Below are 26,223 nucleotides of genomic sequence, written 5' to 3'. Positions count from 1 at the left end.
TTTCATAAATCTCTTTTATAGTGTAAGAATTATCTGATCTCTTGACCTAAATAAAAATATATTTTTTTCCAACACTTTTTTTTTGATATGGCAAAAAGAAAGCAGAAAGAGAAGATAGAGAGAAAAGGGGCGGGGGAGAGAGAGAGAGAGAGAGAGAGAGAGAGAGAGAGAGAGAGAGAGAACTAAATGGGAAATAGAAAATGTACATAAACATTGAGACTTTCATCCCATCCCCCTCCTCCATTTCAAAGTAGCGGCCTATAATTCATTGCCTCAGGGCAGGTATGTGGCAGGTGGAAAGCAGTATCATCTGCAGATGGTCTTGGTTTAGTTTCAAAAAATTTAATCCCAATGAGAACAATAATTTCCCAGAAACAAAAGTTCCCCTGGCCTAGTATTAGAAGAGGTTTCTAATCCCAGAGCAAACCCGACTCAGGTCCTGTTTTTGGAGATGCTCCTCGTTGGCAACAAGATCTGAGAGAGAAGCATTGGCAGGACATTCACAGAAGGGTTGTCAGTTTTAAAACAGGACATCCAGTTAACTCTGAAATTCACATGGACAATGACTAACATTTTTTAAAGCAGACTTAATTCACTTTCTTTTTCTTGTATAAAATTATGTTGTGGCCACAGCTGGAGCCTGCGTTCTCTGCACAGAAACTCTGGTGTGGGTCTTTACAAGAGGGTTAGTGAATTCCTGAAAGGGAGACTTGGTGAGCACGGTCTCTTTCCAGAGGTCGGGGGTGAGATAGGTATAGGTCTCAGAGATGGCATCAAAGGTGGCCTTGGCGAAGTTGCCCAGGGTAACAGTGCAGCCCCTGGCCGAGGTATAGTAGTCCTCAATACTGGCCATCATCAGCAACTTCTTAGGTACAGAGGCCGAGACAATGCCAGTACCCCTGCGGGCAGGGGTGAGGTGCACCAGTACAGAGCCACAGCAGCCAGTCACCTTGCAAGGAACAGTGTGGAGCTTGCCGATCACGTTTCCCCAGTAGCCTCACCGCACAGGGACAATAGAGAGCTTGGCCAGGATAATGGCTCCATGAATGGCAGTGGCTACTTTTTTTGAGTGCTGAGCACCCAGACCAACATGTCCATTGCAGTCCCCAATGGTGACAAAAGCCTTGAACCTGGTCCTCTGGACAGCATATGTCTGCTTTAGCACCGGCATAATCTTCAAGACCTCATCCTTGAGGAATGCCCCCAAGAAAAAGTCAATGATCCCAGATTCTTTGATGGGCAAAGGGAATAGATAGATCTCCTCCAGGGATTTGATCTTCATGTCCTTGACCAGGCAGCTCAGCTTGGTGACCGGGATCCACTCCTGGTCCTCGGCCTTCCGCGAGCACTGTGGCCTCGGCCCCAGCCTCCACCCAGGCCCCGGATGCAGCTGCCAAATCCTTCACGCAAGCCGTGGAGACCTCCTATTCCAGCCCGCCCTCCTCCCCACCCCCCCACCCCGCCCTGCCTCCCTGCCCTCTCGCAGTACCAGTGTCATCCATTTAGTGTTTCCTCGGAAAAGAAGCCAATGACTAATTTTTTTGATATGTGTTCTAAATATTTCATGGAGCATACTTACACTACAAAATTATTTATCTGAATTTTGTTTGTTTGTTTTTGTTCTATAGGGGAACCCTAGATCACAGGCATCTCTGAGTTCAGCTTTGCATGGAGCACAGAGTCCTGTGGCCCATGAATGCCTGGCAAGTATCAGACAACCATTGGGTCCATACAATCAGGAACAGTGGGAATTTGGGTGGTAAGTAGAATAAACAGATGACTGAGGAGTAAGTCCCCACACTGTCACTGTGTGAAGCCCTGATACTCAAATCCAATCTGGTGTGAGAGAGGTAGATCTTTCCAGAATGTCTGAGGCTGGATTTCTTATTTGCTTATGAGGTAAAATATCAAAGAAAAAATTAATTTGTTTCCTAGAATATTTAAAAGCCATATTCGATTTACATCTGAATGTATACACTAAGATTCTTACCTTGTGATAGTACAAAAACAAAAAAGTTTGGGGTTTCAAAATGTGGGTGATTAGCTTCTTGACTCCTGTTTCCCAGAGGTCAGACCTCAGGAAAAGGCTGTTAGTGTAAGACAGGAGCAAAACTAAGGATTCAGGATGGAGGCATGGTGACAGCTGCCTACTACTGCATCTGCATATGTCCTCATGTGGCTCCTCTGAGAACCTGAGGTTTTCCCCTGGGGTGCTTCTGAATCGCAGAGTGTCTGGTAAGAGAAAAGATCTGCCCAGCTCAGACTCACAGGGCATGGACTCCGGCTTACCCTGCTTAGTCACAAGTATCCCTCCTCCCTACCACCTCCCAGCTGTGTGATGGCAGTAGGAGATATTAGTCAGTCTTGGTCATAACAAATGATAGGGATCTGCAAATTCAGCCCAACCGAATGAGGTTCCCCAGGGAGCCATCTGTGTAGGAGGTGAAAAGCAACCTCCAGTCATAAATAGTGTTTATTACTACAGAACTTTCACTCAGCCTGCATGTAGCTCTTCTGATCCTGGTGAGTTCAGCTGGACCACAAGCTGTTGCAAAGACTTATTTTGTTCCAGTGTCTTAGAAACCTAGCCTAAAGGTAGCTAGGTTGTTTTCTTAGCCATTTTATTCTTGGCTCACTCCCTAAACTTTAATGCCTTACCACTCCTATAGTAAGAAAAAAAATTCCATAAACCGATGAACAAAAATAGATCTAGAGACAGAGAAGCATCGATCAGGTGCTCAAACCTCAGAGGGAAGGCAGGGGATGGCGAGACTAAGGGGGAGAGATCAACCAAAGGACTTGTATGCATGCATATAAGCATAACCAATGGATACAGACACTGGGGGAGGGGAGGGGTGAAGGCATGAGTGCGGGCATGGGAGAGACAATGACGGGATGAGGACACATTTGTAATACCTTAATCAATAAAGGGGGAAAAAAAGAAGAAAATTCCACAAAGTGAAACCCAACCAGGAAAATACAGCTTATGAGAGATAACTTTGAGATCTTAGAAAGATCTAGAATGACTAGGCTGACAAGCCTACTCAAGGCCACTTTTTCCTTACCTCCCATCTGATTTCCTCTTGACTTTTGGTTGGAGACTGTTTTAATAGATTTGTCTTGGTGAGGATGTTTGTGGGAGGAGGTGCTTCTCTCACTGAGAGGGAGATCCTTAGCTCATATTTTTACTTCAGTTGCTCAAATGACAAGTTTAAATAAGGAAAAGAATCTTAAAAAAGGAATTTAGTCCTCACCAAATGGTTCAGTTGATTGAAGTGTCATCCCATGCACCAAAAGTTTGAGGGTTCAATTCCCAGTCAGGGCATATACCTAGATTGTGGGTTTGATCCCATCCAGACATGAACAGGAGGCAACTAATAAATGTTTCTCTCTCTCATAGATGATTCTCTCTCTCTCTCTCTTCCACTCTAAAAATGAATAAAAACATGTTCTCAGGTCAGGATTAAAATATACATATATATACATATATATATTTTTAAAAATGAATTTAGGGGGTACATTGTGCAGAGACAGATTTCTTTAAATTCTCTTTACTCTTCACACTTCAAAAATCAACTGTAGGCAGCAAAATCTCAGACCTCTCTCATAGCAATATGTTTACAGATACATCTCCTAGGGCAGTGGTCGGCAAACTCATTAGTCAACAGAGCCAAATATCAACAGTACAACGATTGAAATTTCTTTTGAAAGCCAAATTTTTTAAACTTAAACTTCTTCTAACGCCACTTCCTCAAAATAGACTTGCCCAGGCTGTGGTATTTTGTGGAAGAGCCACACTCAAGGGTCCAAAGAGCCGCATGTGGCTCACAAGCCACAGTTTGCCAATCACAGTCCTAGGGCAAAGGAAACTAAGGAGAAAATAAACAAATGACACTACATCAAAATAAAAAGCTTCTGCACAACAAAAGAAACCATCAACAAAACAAAAAGGGGATCCACTATATGGGAGAACGTATTTGGCAATGATACATCTGATAAAGGGTTAATATCCAAAATATATAAGGAACTCATACAACTTAACAAAAGGAAGACCTAAATAGACACTTCTACAAAGTGGATATGTAGATGGCTAAGAGACATATGAAAAAATGCTAAGTCACTGATCATCAGAGAGATGCAAATTAAAATGACAATGAGGTATCACCTCACACCTGTCAGAATGGTTACCATCAACAAATCAACAGATGACAAGTACTGGCTAAGATGTGGAGAAAAGGGAACCCTAGTACACTGCTGGTGGGAATGCAGACTGGTGCAGCCACTATGGAAAACAGTATGAAGTTTCCTCAAAAAATTAAATATGTAACTTCTATTTGACCCAGTGATCCCACTTCTAGGAATGTATCATAGGAAACCCCAAACACCAATTAGAAAGAATGTATGCACCCCTATGTTCATTACAGCACAATTTACAATAACTAAGATCTGGAAACAGCCCAAGTGCCCAACAGTAGATGAGGGGATACAAAAGCTATGGTACACTTATATCATGGAATACTATGCAGCAGTAAAAAGGGAGAATCTCTTACCCTTTCAGAGATTGGAGGGATCTGGAGAGTATCATGTTAAGTGAAATAAGTCAGTCAGAGAAAGACAAGTATCACATGATCTCACTTATAAGTAGAATCTAAGTAACAAAATAAAATGATGAACAGAGTAGATCCATAGACATGGAAACATGGAACAGAGTGCAGTATCTTGAAGGGAAGGTGGGGAAGGGTGGGTGGGTGGGAGGTAATCAACCAAGGACCTTGAGTACATATATGCATGACCTATGGACACAGACAATGAGACAGTGAGGGCTTGGGGCAGGGGGCTGGAGTGGGGGCGGGCTGGATGGGGTCAATGGGCAAAAACAGGGGACATATGTAATACTTCCAACAGTAAATAATTATTTTTTAAAAATCTACTCCTTAACACTGTGGCTCAGTTCTCTCCTGATCCTTGTCCTAAATCTACCTTCATCCCAGGAGGGAATGGATACGAGGATGGGAGAAGCCCAACTCCCCCAATAAACATTGTAGTACAAAGCCAGTAAACTGGAGGGGAAAACAACATCATAATTTGCAGAAAGCTCTATTCTGATTTTTAAGAATCTTCCAACTCAGAAATCATTTGGCAATGTAGAGGCTATTCCTGGGCAATTTTTTTTTTCTGTAAATGACTCTTTCCCATGATCTGCAGGTCAAGTTTAGAGACAAATTTATGATGATCAATGAATGAAGTGTAAAGTCCTCTGCTATTTTTAAGAGGTATTCTGTGATCTGGCCTTTCTCACTTCAATTCCTAATTTACTTGAAATGAGTTAAGTAGTAAAAAGTTATTAATAATGCCTAAACATTATTATGTTGTACTATATCTAAACACTATTATGTTGTACTGAAAATATGGCTATTTTTCTGGGTTGCTTAATACATCTAGCTGTCCTTCCCACCTTCTTTTACTAAACAGCAACTTGTTTCTAGTTTCTCGATGTTTAAAAGAAGTCCCCATGCAGTGCTTATCTCTGCTTGTCTATTGTCAGAGGGACGTGACTGATACTTTTGACTTCTAAATGAAGACAGAATGAACACAGGTATCTAGCTATTCTCTCCTCCCAAGAGGACTAAAAGAAGGCTCTCTAACTCAGGTTCTGTGGGAAGTCAGCCTTCTTCCCCGAGTTCACACCTTATATCCTTTTTAGGGAAGGAGAACTGAAGCAGTGTCCTATGCCCTTCTGGCAGGAGAGAAGCTCATAAACCTTTTTTTTTTTCTCTTTCCCATTGTTGTCTGAGGGAATCCAAGAAATTGCTATTATTGTCAAATAATAGCAGAGGACTTTACACTTCATTCATTGATCATCATGTGAATGGCTTATTTACTATTTATATGTAATCTTCAGGTGCCATAATTATTATAACATACATCATGAAATATGTCAAATTAAATTTGTGGTAAGTCTTAGAATTTCAATATTACTGTTTGTTTTTAAAATCCAGGATAATTTAATCTGGAACCAGGCTGCTCTGTCACTAATTAAAGCTGGCTTTCTGGAGAATTATGTTGTGCCTCTGTGATTTTGGTGTGCACCCCATGTTGGAAGCTGAACTCCTCTCCCAGTGGGTACACAGCTTCTCATTTCCTCACCTTCTGTTCATGATTTATGTATCAGATAGAAGATGATGTTGGCTCCATCTGGAAAGTGGGCCAGCTGGTCTTTGAGGTGACACAGTGGAGGCCTAGAATATTTCTAGGATCCCATAAGTTTAGAGATTGGTAGGGAAGGGAAAAACAGACTTGACTCCTCTACGGGGAAATCAAACTTCAGCCTGAAGTGCTGCCATCAAAGATGAAGGCTCAGCAGAGCATGAATAACACTTGTTATTATCACAAAGACTTGGTTGAAGGTAGGCACTGAAAACCTTTCCTGATCCCAAATACCTCCTCCAGAGACCTGTCAGGGTATTGACACTTCCCACAAGTGGACTGATGACCACTGGGGAAAGTCAGCCAGAAAATATGACTGTGTTCTGAGTAATATATTGGCACTACTGGAGCATTTGCACCATTATTTTGTCAGACTTGTCAGCCCAGTGAATTGTAAAGGGTGAGGGGGTTATATAGCCCACGAGGATCATTCATTTGGGGACAAAGCCATAGACATAATGAAAATTGATAGCTATTTCTTTTCTTCCCTCCCCTTCCCTTTCCTTTCTTCAGCTTCTTTAATAGAGCATAGGATCTACCATAATCCTCTGTTCAATACCCTTATATCATTGGTCAATGGATGGCCTGATCTTCTACTTAATTATTTAAAATAGCCACTTGTGAATCTGCCACCTAGTAACCACTATTCTGTTCTCAGACATCACCCAACCTAAGGAGCTCAGCCATCTCCCTGACTCTTGTGTTCATAATTTCCTTGCTTTCATTTTCATATGTGTGAGTATTCACCTGTTCTCATGTCGATGAACACTTAGGTTTATCCAGGATTTTGTTATTTAAACTGTGATGTTATTAAAAGTCTTGTACATATCACAGGCTATACATGTGCCACAGTTTGTTTTGTGTGTCTATCAAGAGTGGAAGAGCATACACAGACCTCATCTTGTAATGGAAGCCCAGTGTAACACCCTTGATCATGTTCTGTACATGACTGCAGATAGTGCGAACTGTGGCCAGTTCCTTTCTATTTCCCCACCATTTGTCAACCTGGAGCCTCTTCTTTTTCTTTCTGAGGAGACTGAGCTCTACATTGATGTGGTTGAAGTCCCTCCGCAGGGTGCCTCTGGGGCCCTTCACAATAACTGTGCGTCCCTTCAGAGGGGAATGGTTCTCTTGTTGAAATTAGAAATTTCTTGGGCGAAAAATACATCTGCAGAGTTCAGATGAGGTCAGGCGTTGCTTGTTCAGTATCTCAAGCCCAGAAAGATGAGTTGATTCTTGAAGGAAATGACATTGAACTTGTATCAAATTCAGCTGCTTTGATTCAGCAAGCCACAACAGTTAAAAACAAGGATATCAGAAAATTTTTGGATGGTATCTATGTTTCTGAAAAAGAAACAGTTCAGCAGGCTCATGAATAAGATCTAAGTTGTCCAGCTATAGAAACACCGAGATGCCGAATGATTTGTCACACTCGTTTGTGAAACTATAAACAAGTTTCACAAACAATAAAAGCCTTGTATTGAAAAAAGAAAAAAAAAGAGTGGAAGAGCTGTATCATAGTCGAGGTGAATGCTTCACTTTATAAGATAATGCTATATTATTTTCCAAAACGATCACACTAATTTATAATTTTATCAATAGTGCATAAGAAAATTTGTGAATTCACATCTCTTCTATCCTTTCAACATCTAGTGCCAATAACTTAGCATTATTGGACTTTTCCCTTTTGCCAATCATATAGATTTAACTTGTATCTCATGTTTTGATTTGCAATTCCACAGTCACTATTGAGGTTGACCATTTTCTTCATATGCCACATATGTTTCTTCTCTTTTGAAATTTCTGTTAATATCTTCTTCTCATTTTCCAATTAGAACATAAGCACTTTTACACTGGTAGGTAAAAAGAGTGATTTTTCTAAAAATAAAAATAGCTTTTAACCTAAACTTGGGTTTCTACTCCCAAATGGAGGTTGCGCAAATTATTTTATATATTGATATTATTCTGACACTAGAAAAAACTTATTTGCATCCAATATACAGAGGTTGTTAATGGGTAATGTTCTTGACTTTCAGAAATTGACGACCCTCATTCAACAGCTTTCAACAATTTTGACCATTATCTTCCTGCTTCCCCTCCACTTCCAGTTCAAACCACTGCCATCTCTTACATTGACTACTGCAACAGCTTCCTCACTAGTCTCTGCTTCTATCCTTGCCCTCTCCCTCTCTATATAGCAGCCCCCTTGATTTTATCACTCCTGTCAGAATTCTCCCATGACTTCCAATTGTCCTTGTAATAAAACTGAAACTCATTACCATAGTGCACAAAGCCCTATGTGATTTGACCCTTGCATTCTCTTTCCCTCCTTCTTTTCTTGGCCTTTAACCACACAGTCACTTTTGCTGTTCCTGGGACAGACCAGGCTTGATTTTCTTTCAGGGCTTTTATGATCATTATTTTCTGTTGGGAAAGTTGTTCTCCTGGTCTTCCCATGCATCAATCTTTCATGCCATTCACTTTTCTACTCAATGCCAATTAACCAGAGGTGATTTCCCTGACTGCCAATCTCTATAAATCTTCTTATCCTACTTTGTTTTTTCCTCACAGAACTTATTACATTTGAAAATTCAGTTATTTTTTCATTTGCTTACTGTTGGTCTCCTCTGTGGAATATAAGCACCATGATGGCAGGAATTTGACTGCCATATCACCTTTATCTAGAGCAGTGTCTGGCACATAGTAGACCCCCAATAGGTATTTATTTGTTAAATAAAATAAAATGAATTGTATCAACAAGGAGGCTATCCACACATAGATGTTTACAGATAACATTAAATCAGTAAACAAAAATTGTATCACACAAAATAGGTTTATAAGAAGTAAGATGATTCTGGAGAGGCTCAAAGGATGATTCTTAAAGATCAAATGAATTGAGAAAATGTAGAGTTGGTGTTTCTTTGAAAACAAACTTCATTGAAGTACATTTCACATATTACCCATTTCAAGTGTACAATTCAATGATTTTAAGGAACTTTACTCAATGGTATAGCTATCATCACCAGTTTTAGGACATATTAATCCCCCCTGCAAAATTCCTTATGACTATTTACAGTTGATTTTTTTTCAGATTGGAGATTTTTTTAAATTTAAATTCTTTATGTTTAAAGTATTACATAAGTCTCCATTATCCGCCATTGACCTCTTCCCGGCTACCCCCATTCCCCAGCACATGCCCTCCCACCACGTCTATGTCCATTGGTTATGCTCATCTGCATGCATACAAGTCCTTTGGTTGATCTCTTACCGCCCCTCCCCCCCCCCCCCGCCACATTCCCTTATAGGTTGGACAGTCTGTTTGATGCTTCTGTGTCTCTTGTTCTATTTTTCTTCATAAGTTTATGTTGTTCATTATATTCCACAAATGAGTGAGATCATGTGATATTTATCATTTTCTGACTGGCTTATTTCACTTAGCATAATTCTCTCCAGTTCCATCCATGCTTTGCAAATGGTGAGTTCCTTCTTTTTTACAGCAGTGTAGATGTACCACAGTTTTCTAATCCACTCATCTGCTGATGGGCACTTGAGCTGTTTCCAAATCTTAGCTATGCTGCTATGAACATAGGGGTGCATATATCCTTTCTGATTGGTGTTTCTTGGGATATATTCCTAGAAGTGGGATTAGTGGGTCAAATGGAAGTTCCATTTTTAATTTTTTGAGTAAATTACTGTTTTCCACAGTGGCTGCATTAGTCTGCATTCCCACCAGCAGTGCGAGAGGGTTCCTTTTTCTCCACATCCTCTCCAGCACTTGTTGTTGATTTGTTGATGATAGCCATTCTGACAGGTGTGAGATGGTACCTCATTGTTGTTTTGATTTGCATCTCTTGGATGATTAGTGACTTTGAACATGTTTTCATATGTCTCTTGGCCTTCTGTATGTCTCCTTTCAAAAAGTGTCTATTTAGATCATTTGCCCATTTTTTGATTGGATTGTTTATCTTCCTTGTGTTAAGTTGTATGAGTTCCCTATAAATTTTGGAGATTTAACCCTTATCAGAGATAACATTGGCAAATATGTTCTCCCATACAGTGGGCTTTCTTGATGTTTAGTTGATGGTTTTTTTTTTGCTGTGCAGAAGCTTTTTATTTTGATGTAGTCCCATTTGTTTATTTTCTCCTTAGTTTCTATTGCCCTAGGAGCTATATAGGTAAAGATATTGCTGCGACATATGTCTGCTATTTTGCTGCCTATGGCTTCTTCTAGGATTTTTATGGTTTCCCGTCTCATGTTTAAGTCCTTTATCCATTTTGAGTTTATTTTTGTGTATGGTGTAAGTTGGTGGTCTAGTTTCATTTTTTTGCATGTATCTGTCCAGTTTTCCCAACACCATTTATTGAAGAGACTGTCTTGACTTCATTGTATGGTCTTGCCTCCTTTGTCAAATATTAATTGCGCATAATGGCTTGGGTCTATTTCTAGGTTCTCTGTTCTGTTCCATTGGTCTTTATGTCTGTTTTTGTGCTAGTACCAAGCAGTTTTGAGAACAGTGGTTTTGTAGTATAGCTTGATATCAGGTACTGTGATCCCTCCAACTTTGTTCTTCTTTCATAAGATTGCTGAAGCTATTCGGGGTTTATTCCAGATGAATTTTTGGAGAGTTTGTTCTAGGTCTTTGAAGTATGCCATTGGTATTTTAATGGGGATTGCATTGAATCAATAGATTGCTTTGGGTAATATGGACATTTTAATGATGTTGATTCTACCAATTATGAACAGGTATATTCTTCCATTTGTTTATGTCTTCCTCTGTCTCTTTTTTCAGCGTCCTGTAATTTTCTGAGTACAGATCCTTTATCTCTTGGTTAAGTTTATTCCTAGGTATCCTAATTTTTTTTGTTGCAATGCTAAAAGGGATTTTTTTTTAGTTTCTCTTTCTGTGAGTTCATTACTGGTGTATAAAAAAGCCAAAGATTTCTGGGTGTTAATTTTGTATCTTGCTACATTGCCAAATTCATTTATTAGTTCTAGTAGTTTATTGATGGAGTCTTTAGGGTTTTCTACGTACAATATCATGTCATCTGTAAATAATAACAATTTTACTTCTTCTTTTCCAACTTGGATGCCTTTTATTTCTTCTTCTTGTCTGATCGCTATGGCTAGCACTTCCAGTACTATGTCCAACAGGAGTGGTGAAAGTGTGCATCCCTGTCTTATTTCTGTTCTTTGGGGAAATGGTTTTAGTTTTTGCCCATTGAGTATGATGTTGGCTGTAGGTTTGTCATATAAGGCTTTTATTATGTTGAGGTATGATCCCTCTATTCCCATTTTGCTGAGTTTTTATCAAGAAAGGGTGCTGGATTCTTTCAAATGCTTTTTCTGCATCAATTGATATGATTATGTGATTTTTGTCTCTCAATTTGTTTATGTGATGCATCATGTTTACTGATTTGTGGATATTTTACCAGCCTTGCATTCCTGGAATAAATCCCACTTGGTCATGGTGTATGATCTTTCTAATGTAATGCTGGATTTGATTTGCTAGAATTTTGTTGTGGATTTTAGCATCTATGTTCTTGAGGGATAGGGATATTGGCCTGTAATTCTCTTTCTTTGTAGTGTCTTAAACTGGTTTTGGGATTAAGGTATGCTGGCTTGATAGAAAGAGCTTGGAAGCGTGCCTTCCTCTTGAATTTTTTGGAATAGTCTGAGAAGTACAGGTTTTAGTTCTTTGATTTTTTGGTAAAAATCCCCTGTGAATCTGTCTGGCCCCAGGCTTTTATTTGCTGGAAGTTTTTTGATGACTGCTTCAATTTCCTCCTTAAATATTGGCCTGTTGAGATTTTTTGATTCTTCTTGATTGAGTTTTGGAAGGTTGTATTTTTCTAGGAATATGTCCATTTCCTCTAGGTTATTTAGTTTGTTGGAATAGAGTTGTTCATAGTATTTTTTTTTTACAATATTTTGTATTTCTATGGGGTCTGTTAGTTCACCTCTTTCATATCTGATTTTGTTTATTTGGGTTCTCTCCCTTTGCTTCTTGGTGAGCCTTGCTAGAGGTTCATCAATCTTGTTTATCCTTTCAAAGAACCAGCTTTTGGTTTCATTGATCTTTTGTATTGCCTTTTTTGTCTCTGTGTCATTTGTTTCTGCTCTGATCTTTATTATCTCCTTCCTTCTGCTCAGTCTGGACCTTTCCTGTTGCTCTCTTTCTAATTCTTTAAGTTGTAAAGTTAGATAATTTATTGCCAGTTTTTCTTTCTTCCCTTCCTTCCTTCCTTCCTTCCTTCCTTCCTTTCTTTCTTTCTTTCTTTCTTTCTTTCTTTCTTTCTTTCTTTCTTTCTTTCTTTCTTTCTTTCTTTTTGGGTAGGCATGTAATGCTATGAACTTCCCTCTCAGGACTGCTTTCATTGTGTCCCATAGGTTTTGGATTGTTGTGTTTTCATTGTCATTCATTTCTAGGTTTTAAAAATTTTCTTCTTTGATCTCCTTTATAACACAATCATTGTTTAATAGTATGCTATTCAGCCGCCAAGTGTTTGAATTTTCTGATTGTTTTTATTGTATTTGATTTATAATATTATGGCATTGTGATCTGAGAAGATGCTTGATATGATTTTTATCTTCTTGATTTTGGAGAGACCTGGCCTGTGACCCAATATGTGGTATAGTTTTGAAAATGTCCCATGTGCACTGGAGAAGAATGTATATTCTGTAGCTTTGTGCTGAAATGTTCTGAAGATGTCAATTAAGTCCATCTGATCTAGTGAGTCATTTAGGATTGCTGTTTCTTTGCTGATTTTTTTTTTCTGTCTAGAGGATTTATCTAGTGATATCAGTGGAATATTAAAGTTCCCTACTATGATCGTATTGCTCTCGATCTCTCCCTTGATATCTTCCAGAAGTAGTATTTTTTTATGTATTTGGGTGCTCCTGCATTGGGCACAATATGTTTACCAGAGTTATATCCTCTTGTATCGATCCCTTTAGTATTATGAAGTAGCCTTCCTTATCTCTTGTTATGGCTTTCACTTTGAGGTCTATTTTGTCAGATATAAGTATTGCTATCCCAGCTTTTTTTCATTTCCATTTGCCTGAAAGATATTTTTCCATCCCTTCACTTTCAGTCTGTGTGAGTCCCTTGTTCTGAGGTGGGTCTCTTGTAGACAGCATATATATGGGTCATGTTTTCTTATCCATTCAGCCACTCAATGTCTTTTGATTGGAGCATTTAGGCCATTTATGTTTGAGGTTATTATTGACAGGGACTTGTTTGTAGCCATTTTTATTTTTTGTGCCTGTGTTCCTCCTCCTCCTCTTCCTCCTCCTCCTCCTCCTCCTCCTCCTCCTCCTCCTCCTCCTCCTCCTCCTCCTCCTCCTTCTTCTTTTTCTTCTTCTTCTTCTTCTTCTTCTTCTTCTTCTTCTTCTTCTTCTTATTCTTCTCATTCTTCTTCTTCTTCTTCTTCTTCTTCTTCTTCTTCTTCTTCTTCTTCTCCTTCTTCTTCTCCTTCTTCTTCTCCTTCTCCTTCTTCTTCTCCTTCTTCTTCTTCTTCTTCTTCTTCTTCCTCTCTCTCTCTCTCTCTCTCTCTCTCTCTCTCTCTCTCTCTCTCTCTCTCTCCAGACCCTTTAGCATTTCTTGCATTGCTGACTTGGTAGTGATAAACACCTTTAGCCTTTTTTTGTGTGTGTGTCTGTGAAGCTCCTGATTCCCCCTTCAATTTTGAATGTTAGCCTTGTTGGATAGAGTATTCTTGGATTCAGTCCCCTGTTTTGCATCACTTTGTAAACTTCCTTCCATTCCTTTCTGGCCTGATGTGTTTCGATTGAGAAAGCATTTGATAATCTAATGGGAGAACACTTGTAGGTAACTTTACTTTCTGTCTCTCTCTTGCAGCCTTTAAGATTCTCTCTTTGTCGTTACTATTTGCCATTGTAATTATGGCATGTTTTGGTGTGGGTTTTTTTGGGTTCATCTTGTTTGGGACTCTCTGTGCTTGTGTGACTTTTTTCTTCCCCAAATCAGGGAAGTTTTCTGACATTATTTCTTCAGATAGGTTTTCTAACCCTTGCTCCTCTTCTTGTCGTTCTTGCACCCCTATTTTATGTAAGTTGTTTCTTTTCATCTTATCCAAAAGCTCCCTTAGGCTCTCCTCCTGTCTTTTGATTTTTTTTCCCAATTGCAGTTCAGATTGGGTGTGTTTTGCTTCCCTGTCTTCTAATTCACTATTTTGGTCCTCTGCTTCTCCTAGTCTACTGTTGAAAGCTTCCATATTGTCTTTTATTATAGCTATATCAATCTTCATTTCCTCCTGATTCTTACATAGGTTGTTGATTTTTTCATCCATCTGGTTTATAAACTGTATGACCCTTGTTCTGAAAAATTTTTCTGACATATTGCATGCCTCTGTTTCATTTAGTTCCTTTGCTGGTGAGTCCTCTTCTTTCCTTTGGGGGTTGTTCTTCTGTCTCCCCATTTTTGCTCTCTCTGAAGACATGGGGTCTGTGGCTGCAGTGGTGGGCTTGTTGGTGGGTCGTACAGTTGTGGGCGGTGGCTGCTCCTCAGGCAGTTGTGGGTGGTGGCTGCTCCTTGGGTGGTCATGGGGCAGCTGCTCCTCAGGTGGTCACAGGCAGTGGCTGCTCCTCTTGTGGTTGTGGGGCGGCTGCTCCTTGGGTGGTCGCAGGGTGGCTGTTCCTCGGGCAGTTGCAGGTGGCAGATGCTCCTCAGGTGAATGTGGGTGGCAGGTTCTAGTGTGGCTGCTGACACTGTCGCAGTTCCTGGGGCTAAAGCATCATGCTGGCAGGAGGGGAGCACTCTCTGAAACTCACAGTAGCCCTCAGCTGGGGAGGCTGAAGTCCCGGTGTCTGTGAGTTGGCAGCCAAGGCAGCAGGTCTCTGGCCAGAGTGGTTGTAGGATCCCGGGTGGTGCCTGAGGGCCCCCTGGGTGGAGGTGAGGATGGGCTCCTAATCACAGCAGCTCTCTTTTTCAAGATGGCATAGCCTCTGTGGCGGAGCTGGTGCTCTGGGAGAGATTGCAGCAGTAGCAGAGGCTGCCTGGCTATGTGAGCTCAGTTCCCATCCCTCAAAGGTCCTGTGAGATCTAGCTGTCCCTCACTCAAACACACATGCTACACACGTCCACACACTCCCCTTTCACTCTCTCACTCACTCACACTCTCTCCCTCACTGCCATCCTCCTGGCCGTCATCTTGGAATCCCTTGGAGATATTTTTTAAATGTGAAAATATCATACATATAAGATACTCTATAATGTATATGAATGGCTTAAAATAGAGTACCTGCATATTTATTATCCACTTTAAGAAAGAGAACTTTTTTGTTTTGCATTTTTCATTCCCTTGCTTTACTTTATGGTTTTACTGCAATTGGATGTGCCCTAAATAATATATTTTCTAAGCTTTCATTTTTTATTGAATTTATTGGGGGTAACATTGGTTCATAAAGCCATACATGTCTTGCTCCCATTTGCAGGTTCAGGCAATCACTTATCTACCTTTTGTTTCTATAAATATGCCTCTCTGGACATTTCATAGAAACACAATACGCGGTCTCCTGTGTCTAGTTTCATTTAGCGTAATGCTTTTGAGCTTTGTTCGTGACATAGCATGTGTCAGCAGCTTGTTCCTTTTTATGGCTGAATAGTATTCTATTATATGGCTGTAGCACACTGTGTCTATCCACTTACTAGTTGATGGACCTTTAGGTTGTTTCTAGATTTGATGTATTATGAATAATGCAGCTTTGAACATTCACATGCACATCTTTGTGTTGGGTGTACATTCTTAATGCTCTTGTGTAAATACCTATGAGCAGAATTGCTGGGTCATATGGTAGTTTACATTGAACTTTTTTGAGAAATTGCTAATCTGTTTTCCAAAGTGACTATGCCACTTTTCATTCCTACCAACAGTGTAAAAAGGATCTTGCTTTTTCACATCTTCACCAACATTTGTTGTTACTAGAGGCCCAATGCACGAAATTCATGCACCGGCGGGGGGGAGGTCCCTCAGCTCAGCCTCTTGCAATCTGGGACCCCTCAGGGGATGTCCAACTGCAGGATCAGACTTAAAGCAGCAGTCGGACATCCCTCTCGCAATCTGGGACCGCTGGCTCCTAACCACTCGTCTGCCTGCCTGCCTGATTGCCCCAACCACTCTGTCTGCCTGCCTCATCACCCCTAACCACTCACCTGCCTGCCTGATTGCCCTCAACCACTCTTCCTGCCTTCCTGATTGCTCCTAACCCCTTTGCCTGCCTGCCTGATTGTCCCTAACTGCTCGCCTGCCTAATTGCTCCTAACCACTCACCTGCCTGCCCAATCGCCTGCCTGTCTGATTGGCCCTAACCACTTTGCCTGCCTGCCTGATTGCCCCTAACTGCTCACCTGCCTGCTGATTGCCCCTAACCACCTCTGCCTCAGCCCCCGCTGCCGCAGATTCATGTGGAAGGACATCTGGAATGATGTCCAGAAGGTTGTTCGGCTGTCTGGTCTAATTAGCATGTTATGCTTTTATTATTATAGATGCCCTTTTAATGGGTAACTAATGGTATCTTGTGGTTTTCATTTTCATTTCTCTAAAGACTAATGATGTTGAACATCTTTTCATGCACTTAGTAGCTATTTGTATATCTCCTTCAGAGAAATGTCCATTCAGAGAGTTGGTAGTTTTTAAAGGTTTGAAAGGAGAGGAAACGTGCTTGTGGAAAGTTTCTCAATAGACAGAATTAACTTCTACAAAGGTAGCTGGAGTGTGTAAATTACTTATAAAGAAAGAGTGCAAACAGCATAGCTTTGTTAGAATGGAAGCTCTCGAAAAGTAGTAGAGAACTGGTGAGATGGGCAAAAACATTAGTAAAGATCCTGGAGTGCCAGGAAAGTAACGAAGCATGAGAGGAGTGGTAGTAAAAAAAAAAGAGATTAAATTTTGATGCCCCAAAGAGGTATTTGGGTTAAATATGTATGCACTAGTATTTCTGTTTATGGAGATATAACAGGATATATTCCTCAGTCTTTCACAGTACTGTAGGAAAGAAACAGATTCTAATCACCACTTGGTTCATATGTTTATACAGGCAGGATTAAATGTAACTAGTTTCTGATACATGGATATTGTTTCTACTGGAGATCACAAATTATTCTTCAAGTAAAGAGACTCTCTTCAGTTTTTGGTTAGCTCATTTCCATTAAAAACAATCTTGACATTCAGGAAAGTTTTCTTACTTTCTTATTTCTTTCTTGAGTTTTAATTTTTTACTCTAAAATATCTGATCTGAGATATAAAAACAAACAATTGAAACAGATACTTTTCATTACATTTGATTCTTAGGATACTGCAGATTCTTGCAAATTGTTTCTTCTTTTAGCTTTCTGTTCTCTAGTCTGCTTTTTCTATGCAATATTTAATAACTTGTTATTTCTGTAGAGAACTCATAACGAACCCATTCCTCCCCAGCTACTGTGATGTGATGGCCATGTATACTTGAAGTCAGCCCCATTATTGAAGAACATTCATTGACACCGTGAACAAAAAGAACTGAAAGCTTCTTGTGCCGAAACTTCTCTTAATTCTCCTTTGTCTGAATAGGGAGCTGTTGATAAGGATCAGGCAATATTTTCCCTGAAACTATTCATTCCAAATGGTACATCAAAATGACAAGTAGAAATGATTTATATATATCACAGGATTTGAGCTTCTGCATCAGACATACTTAAATTCTAGCACCAAAAGCAATCAAAAGAAGACACTTTTAAGTAAATTTCAGTAACTACCTCACAGGTGTGGAAATTCTCTTTTCTCTTTCTCTGGGGACAATCCAACCTTATAGCTAATTTGTCACTGAGCATTTGATGAATATCAAAAGAGGAGAAGGAAGAGAAGGAGAGAACAATTGAGCAGAGGTTGAATAGGAAATCTTAAATTTCTTTTGCCTCCACTTTTTTTTTCTTTAGGGATAGTAGAGATAACTAAACACAAACACACACACACACACACACACACACACACAATCTAGGCAGGCATAGATTTTTTACTATAAAAAAGTCACAGATCTCCAAAACTGTTTTGTACCTAAACTCATACTTATGTTCATCATTTTCATTCCTGAATATATTTTCATCAGAACATGTGCAGTAATTTTCTTCTTTCATTACATTTTGTTGAGATATATTTCTGTTATGTTTCTTTGTTTTTCTTTTTAAAAACTTATCTTTATTGTTGAAAGTATTACAGATGTCCCCCATTCTCCCCCGCCAATTTACCCTTCTACCTGCTCCCACTTCCTCCCCAGACCTTCACTGCACTGTTGTCTGTATCCATGGGTTATGCATGTATGCATATAAGTTCTTTGGCTAATCTCTTCCCGCCCTCCTCCCCACTTCCCTCTGAGATGCCTCAGTCTATTCCATGCTTCCATGTCTATGGATCTATTTTGTTCCTCACTTTATTTTATTCATTATATTCCACATATAAATGAGATCATGCGATACTTGTCTTTCTCTGACTGGCTTATTTAGCTTAGCATAATACTCTCCAGGTCCCTCCAGGCTGTCTCAAAGGGTAAGAGATCCTTCTTCATTACAGCTGCCTAGCATTCCATGCAAGTGTACCTCATCTTTTTTATCTACTCATCTACTGATGGACACTTGGGCTGTTTCCAGGTCTTGGCTATTGTAAATAGTGCTGCTATGAACAAAGGGGTGGATGTATTCTTTTTGATTGGTGTTTCAGGATTCTTAGGATATATTCTGGAATCACTGGGTCAAATAGCAGTTTCATTTCTAATTAAAAAATATATTTTTGTTGATTTCAGAGAGGAAGGGAGAGAGAGAGATAGAAACATCAGTGACGAGAGAGAATCATTAATCAGTTGCCTCCTACACAACCCCCACTGGGAATCAAGCCCACAACCTGGGCATGTGCCCTGATGGGGCATTAGACTGTGATCTCCTGGTTCATAGGTTGACGCTCAACCACTGAGCCATGCTGGCTGGACAGAAGTTCCCAACTTTCAAAAGCTCCTGTGTTAAGATGAAAATCAAGCCCTAAATTGGTCATCAAGTAAACTCCCATTACACCCAAGGTAATGTGCTAATAAAAACAAAATCACAAACTAGAAAATAACATATGGATACATATGGCATGAGGTGCTTCTCTCTAGTAAGGGAAACAGACAGAATTGAGCAGACAAAATAATCTATTTTACATTTCTTCCTATCCACAGAGACTCTTTTTTCCCCCAGTAAACTTCGTTTCAAATTTTTTGTTGTTCTTATGTCTTAATGAGAAAGGGAGCCAATCCTTGAAATGGAGTTGGGCTTTCTAATTTGGTGTGATTTTTTTTTATATACATGCCATATTGGTCCTTTCCTGCACTACTGAATGTCAGGGAAGTGCATGGAAAGTGGTTCAGGAAAGTACTTTGTCTTGGCACAGTCAGGATTTTTCTGCATACATGCCATTTCCTGGTGTTTTCTTTTCTATGGTCAGGAAGTTCTCCAAGTGTCTCTAGGTTTACAGAGACATGGGAGAGGTTAGGGAAAACTAGCAATTTGGGTTGAAGCTCTAGGCAATCTGCATTTAGTAATACTTAAAAAAATGCATTTCATTGGGAATACAAGAACAGCCCCAAGTCATGACTTCACAGTGAAAAGCAGAGGAGATAACTCTAGAAAGAGATGGAATGATGATGATAGAGAGTTTCAAAGTTTTAAGTATAAACCGGAGGCAGATGATAATAAACTGCTAAGTAAAAACATAAATACCTTGGGAAAGCTTTCTAAGTTAGAAATAGCAAACCAGAGAGATTATTTTTCTTAGAAGATTTCAGGCATCTTTCATCCATTTATGTGGACACTCTCCTTTTTCCATATATTTTACATCATGAGCAAGGGAGCATCTCCAAAAGGAGTCACACACATTGTGTCTTTCCACAATGCCAGGTTTACTAAGGGAGACCTCCTCAACAAGCCAACGGAGTCACATGCAGGTTACACACAGAGAGGGAAAACTTACGCAATAGAAGTGAGCAGAGTGAGCATCTGGTGCGAAGTCCTTGTCACTGGCGGCATCCTCAGGTGGAGAGGTGGTGTAGGTCTCAAGCCAGAAGGCTACAGTTGCAGCATGCATCTGAAGGAGTGGGGGTCTGGCAGGGCTCCCAGCATGTCTGTGGTACAGCCAAGCTCCAGTGTTGGGTGATGGATAAAAATAGGGAGGAATATCTCAGCTGTGGAGTCCCCATTGAGAAGTGAGGGATCCCAGCACTAGACCAGGCCCCAAACCCAGGATTCTAGTGGTGGGAAGAGAAGTCCCCATAACTTCTGGCTATAAAAACCAGTGGGAATTGAGGCTGAGTGACATAGAGGCTGCTGGAGTCCCAGGCAGTTCTTAAAGGGCCCATACACAGATTTACTCTGATTAACTCCCTCTGAGCTCCAACACTGGGATAGCAGCTCAAAAGGCACCAGGGACATATAGGGAGGAACCGATTTCTCTGGCATTAGGGTGAGAGTTGGTGGGTGGGGGGGCAGGGGCAGCTTTCTCCCAGACAGAAGTGTTGGCGGAGGCCATTGTTCCTTTGATGAGCCCTTCCACCACAGAACTGGCAGGCTGGCACCATATCTGAGTCTCCATAAACTGTTTGCCCTGCCCTGGTGATTCCCTAAGACCCAGCCCCACCAAACTTGTGGGCCTACTCAACTATTTTCAGTGGCTTTTCCATACTAATGGCCTGTCTTGCCTCATTCTTTGGACTTAGCTAAAATCTCTCAAACAAATGACACCTGGCCTCAGCTGCCCTGTACCTCTTGCTAAGTGGACCCAGGCCCAGCACTAGCAGCAGCCAGTCATGGTTCATATCTTGTCCTGCCCTGGGTACCTCCAAGCCCGGCAGAAGTAACTGCTATCTGCAGATTGCTCAGTAGCTCAGGCTGGGTGGCTCAGGGCAGAACACAGGTAGTGCTGACCTTGGCCTGCAGCTACTGGGAGCCTCAGAGGCAGTGCAAACCTAGAGGACAGTTTCAGACCATATTAAAACATCACCCAACCACGTCCACGATTGACACACTCAAGGGGCAGACTCAGCAAACACCAGAGCCCCACTGAAATAAGTCCTGCTCTGTGGGTTGGGCCCCTGCACTGATGATCCTCCATGGTGGTCAGTGGGTGCACCCAGTCCTTGCAGCCCATCAGCCTAGGGCTAAATCCTTCCCATTGATGTGCTAACAGCAATCAAGGCTCAACTACAATAGGAGAGTTGTACATAGTCCATATGGGGAGAGGTGCACCTGAAGTGCCCAGCTTGAGTGAATGGGGAGGTTGTGCCACTGGACCCTAGAGGACACCTACTACATTAGGCCACTCTACCAAGCCCAGGAGATGTATCAGCTCTACCTAATACATAGAAACAAACACAAGGAGGCTGGCAAAATGAGGGTACAAAGGAACAGGTCCCAAATGAAATTACAGAGCAAAACTTCAGAAAAAAACTAAACAATGTGAAATTTGGTTGAATAGAAGTCCTACCTCTAGGGCTTTAAGGAATAAGCAATCTACTTAGATGCAGAGTTCAAAACACTGGTTATATGGATGCTCAATGAGCTTAAGGGAAGAGTAGCTGTACTTAGCAGAGAACTTCAACAGAGAGATAGGAAACATAAAATCGAATCTAGAAACCATAAAAAAGAAATGAAGAATACATGAACTGAAATGAAGAATACATTACAAGGACTCACATGTGAAGTAGATGGAGCAGAGCATCAAATCAGAGATTTGAAAGCTAAAAAAGCAGAAAACATGCAGTTGTTACCAGATGGGGTCTAGGCCTGGAGTGGGTTTGCCTTGGGCCCACCGGCAGTGTGTGCATTCTTGATTTTGTATAGGAAAGATTGCATAGCATGAGTCCAGGTGATTTTGAGAGTATGTTTATTAAAGCCGGGGACAGTGAAACAAAGGAAGGACTTAAGGTAGAAGAAGCAGCAGGAGAGAGCCTAGGCAGGGCTGCATTCGATCTCTAAGTTACAGTAAAAGAAGTGAGCTCACTGAGAAGTCAGAGAAAAAGGAGGCCCTGGAGACAGGTTTGGGAGGGAAGCCCAGGATGAATTGATGCTGCCTGCTGCTCCCTTGGTGGCAAGTCTCATGGGGTCCCTTAGAGTTTAGGATAAAAACAGCAGAGATACAAGGCATGGACATGTTTTAACTAGAGCACATGTGGATCATTTGTCTTGAGGCTTTTTTATCTTTCTTTGACCAACTAGAATCCTAGGGAGGTCTCTGGGGAGAGTTTCAACAGAATATTCATTAGTTTTTCTGATGTGTCCTTTAATATGTTGATTCATCAAAATGTGTATATAGTGGGGCCAGGGTTATTTTCTAGTTAGTGTTATTTTTAAATAACATTATTGAAGAGAGACTGTCTGGAATGTGTAAACCATTTGCTCTTAGTATTCCTTGGTTAGGGAAAATAAAACCTGATGATTCATTAGCTGGCTGTAAACTGCTCAAATAGTTTGGCCTTGTCTAATTATTTTGTCTTAGTTTCCCTTATTCCATTAGCTGGCTGTAAACTGCTCAAATTGTTTGGCCTTGTCTAATTATTATTATTTTTTAAAATTTCTTTATTGATTAAGGTATCACATGTTTGTCCTCATCCCCCCATTCCCATCCCAAACCCCTCCCCATGCATGCCCCACTCCCCCATTGTCCGTGACCACTGGTTAGGCTTATATGCATGCATACAAGTCCTTTGGTTGATCTCTCCCCCTTACCCCCACCCTCCCCTACCTTCCCTCTGAGGTTTAACAGTCTGATTGATGCTTCCCTGTCTCTGGGTCCGTTTTTGTTCATCAGTTTATGTTGTTCATTATTTCCCCTAGATGAGTGAGATCATGTGATACTAGAAATACACTTATAAGAACTGAAAATGAGACAAGCAATAATGGTTATGCTGAGAGGCAAATGAATCAGTCTGTAGTGAGTTTCTTTCTGGGCCAACAGATCTTTTGAGTCCCAATTTCAATGTCAAACAGTTCCTTATATGTACATGTCAGCAATGATATTTCAGTTCTGGATGGTGGACAAATGGTGGTAATGCAGGTCCGACCCTCTCTGGTTTGGTCCTGGGCAACCTGCAGCGATACACAACTGCTGACTGCTAGCATGGCAAGGCGTCATCAGTGTCTTCCATCTCTGGACTGTTTCTCTTCTGTCTTCATGGCTGGAGCAGTCCTGTCAATTCCTCTCTGTTGCAGGAATCCACATGGTCTTGGAGGTGTTTTCTGAAAATATACAAACATATTCTTGACCAAAAGTTAATAAAGGAATCCTTTCTATAAATTTGACGTGGGATCCTTTTTCATTTTTTGCCCAAACGATTTTCCTTTGGCTTGTTTTGACACCATGTGTGTTTTTCATGGGTGTCTTGCTGTTAGCATTTCAAATGAAAGTTAATTTTGTAAAGTAAAAATTTTCTAGATATAATTTTTTCCTTACATGATATTCTTCTACTATCCCCCCTTTTCTGATTTAAATATTAGGAGGCTTTTGGAAATTTTATAATGTAGTCTTGATAGCTTTTAAATTTTAATTTTTTGCACTAAAATATGACTGCTTTAGGTTCATTACATGTTATGCAATTTTACCATGAGATGAACTACCAATAGAAATTTTAGTTAACACTTTAGGAACAGCTTTTTGTCCAGTACCTTTAATTTTTCTAGAATATTCGCTTATTTCAATTAGCCAATTTAAATTAGTCTGAGAACTTAACTACTATTTTACTGTCAAATTTAATACTCTAACAGCAATCTTATTTTATCCTGTAAATATTAGTGGGAAGGATTATTTGCCTTCTTGAGTAGGCCCTGAGCATTCCTGGTGCTAGGCTGGATTTAGATATCGAAAACCCACTTCCTCACACCATGGGTACAAGACAACTCAAATGAGTCTTGTTGCAGTGAGAGGGCAGCTGCTGTCGGCCAAGTCTCTGTCTGTTGCCTGGGTCCCGATTTGAGCTGGGCATGGGAAGCGAAGCAGCCATGGGGGCAGGAGACCTCCCTCAGAAGGGGTGAGGGTTCAGGCCTCTGCAAAGTTGGGGGGGGTGAGGGTTTGTGCCCCACCTCTGTTGACCCCCTAGTTCTCTCCTGATGGCCCCTCTGCGACTGTGCCTGTCTTAGGTTGTTCCTTCCCTGAGGAATCTTACCCGTCTCTGGCTAACCAGCCATCCTCTGGGGCCAAGCAGGGTGATGTGAGGTTCAGTTCTGTCTCCTTGGTAGCCTATGCCCCCGTGGCCTCCATGCCCAGCACCTGCCTTGGGATCCCCTCGCCTGCTGGTGGGGTCCCAGCACTGATCACATATCTTGGGGAACCCAGGTTTCTTCTCCAGGGAGGGCCCAGCTCACCCCACTGGGTGAGAGACAGGTCCATGGTACCAGCCACCACGAGGTTTCAACCTCAGCATCAACAGAAAGCTCAGGCAACAGCTATGGGCAATTAGATTGTGAGAAGAGGGTCCCTCTTGGCCAAAAAGGCAACAGGGGCCAATATAGAATGCTCAGGTGCCTTCCCAGGGGGCCCTCTACACAGTGGAAGGGATTAAATCCTTTCATGTCCTTTTTAAATTGCTGCCAGATATTCAAAGAATTAGTTTGTAAGTTTGTTTGGGATAATTGTACATTATGCTGTTGTAATTCTAAAATATCAAGAGATGTGTTACCTTTGTATCCAAGCACCATAAAGATGATTTTTCATTGATTCCCAAGGGTGCGAGGTACTATTATAGGTAATGGGGGTAACACAAATCTGGGAAAAATTATAATGACATTGTAGAATAACATCATGTAAGAATATTCTTTGCTCTAGGCCATGGCAATTCTATTTCAAACTGGCTGTCAATTTCTTTTTGTATAGACAAGGTCTTAGTTACATTTTCTGCACCTCTCCCAGGAGCAAGTAGTGATAGTCCCTTCCTTTGGTGTCCACGCAAGCCAGAAACCTCTCTTTAATTTTACACACAAAGGAGCAGTTGTTTGATTTTGTGTCATACAAAAGGGAAGCAGGGTGGCGACTCCTGTGTAATTATACTTCCTTGCCCCACTCATGGTCCTCCTGGATGACCAAGGTGTTTGGAATTATTGGTGACTACATTAGGCGGGGGATCAGCCCACGTAAGCGCTCTTGCCCATGAAGTGTCAGGAACATAAGTCCAAAATACTTCCCCATTTTCCCCAGGTAATATTACCATATAGCTGATGACTGCTAGCAAGGCAAGAAAGACATTCTCAGGCGTTCTTGGGGTTCTGGTTACCTCACAATTATTTTACATAAGTGTCCTTATTCCCCCATTACCCCCCAACCCCCACTTATGCCCCACCCTCCTGTTGTCTGTGTCCATTGATTAGGCTCATATGCATGCACATAAGTCCCTTGCTTGATCTCTCCCCCTTACTCCCACTGACCCCCTCCTTCCCTGAAGTTTGAGGTTCTGATCGACGTTTCTCAGTCTCTGGATTTGTTCTTGTTCATCAGTCTATGCCATTCATTATATTCCACAAATGAGTGAGATCATGTGGTATTTATCTTTCTCTGCCTGGCTTATTTCACTTAGCATAATGCTCTCCATCTCCATCCATGTTGTTGCAAATGGTAGGAACTCCTTTTTTACCGCAGCGTAGTATTCCATTGTGTAGATGTACCATAGTTTTTAATCCACTCATCTGCTGATGGGCACTTAGGCTGTTTCCAAATCTTAGCTATGGTGAATTGTGCTGCTATGAACATAGGGGTGCATATATCCTTTCTGATTGGTGTTTCTAGTTTCTTGGGATATATTCCTAGAAGTGGGATCACTTGGTCAAATGGGAGTTCCATTTTTAGTTTTTTGAGGAAACTCCATACTGTTCTCCACAGTGGCTGCACCAGTCTGCATTCCCATCAGCAGTGCAAAAGAGTTCCTTTTTCTCCACATCCTGGCCAGCACTTGTCGTTTGTTGATTTGTTGATGATAGCCATTCTGACAGGTGTGAGATGGTACCGCATTGT

The 26,223-nt window shown here is 41.0% G+C and overlaps 1 pseudogene across 1 annotated transcript; it reads right to left on the bottom strand.

The window, feature by feature from the left end:
• Positions 1-616: 616 nt before the first annotated feature.
• On the bottom strand, positions 617-20,316 carry LOC308241248 (small ribosomal subunit protein uS5-like; annotated as a pseudogene). The gene is made up of 2 exons: positions 20,203-20,316; positions 617-1,479 (listed from the first exon to the last, which is right to left on the bottom strand). The product of its transcript is annotated as a small ribosomal subunit protein uS5-like (transcript).
• Positions 20,317-26,223: the final 5,907 nt, after the last annotated feature.

Source organism: Plecotus auritus (genome assembly GCF_963455305.1).
Source record: "Plecotus auritus genome assembly, chromosome: 1".
In the NCBI taxonomy this organism is placed as follows: domain Eukaryota; kingdom Metazoa; phylum Chordata; class Mammalia; order Chiroptera; family Vespertilionidae; genus Plecotus; species Plecotus auritus.
The sequence above is the reverse complement of the archived record's forward strand: the minus strand, read 5'-3'. Positions and strand labels throughout refer to the sequence as shown.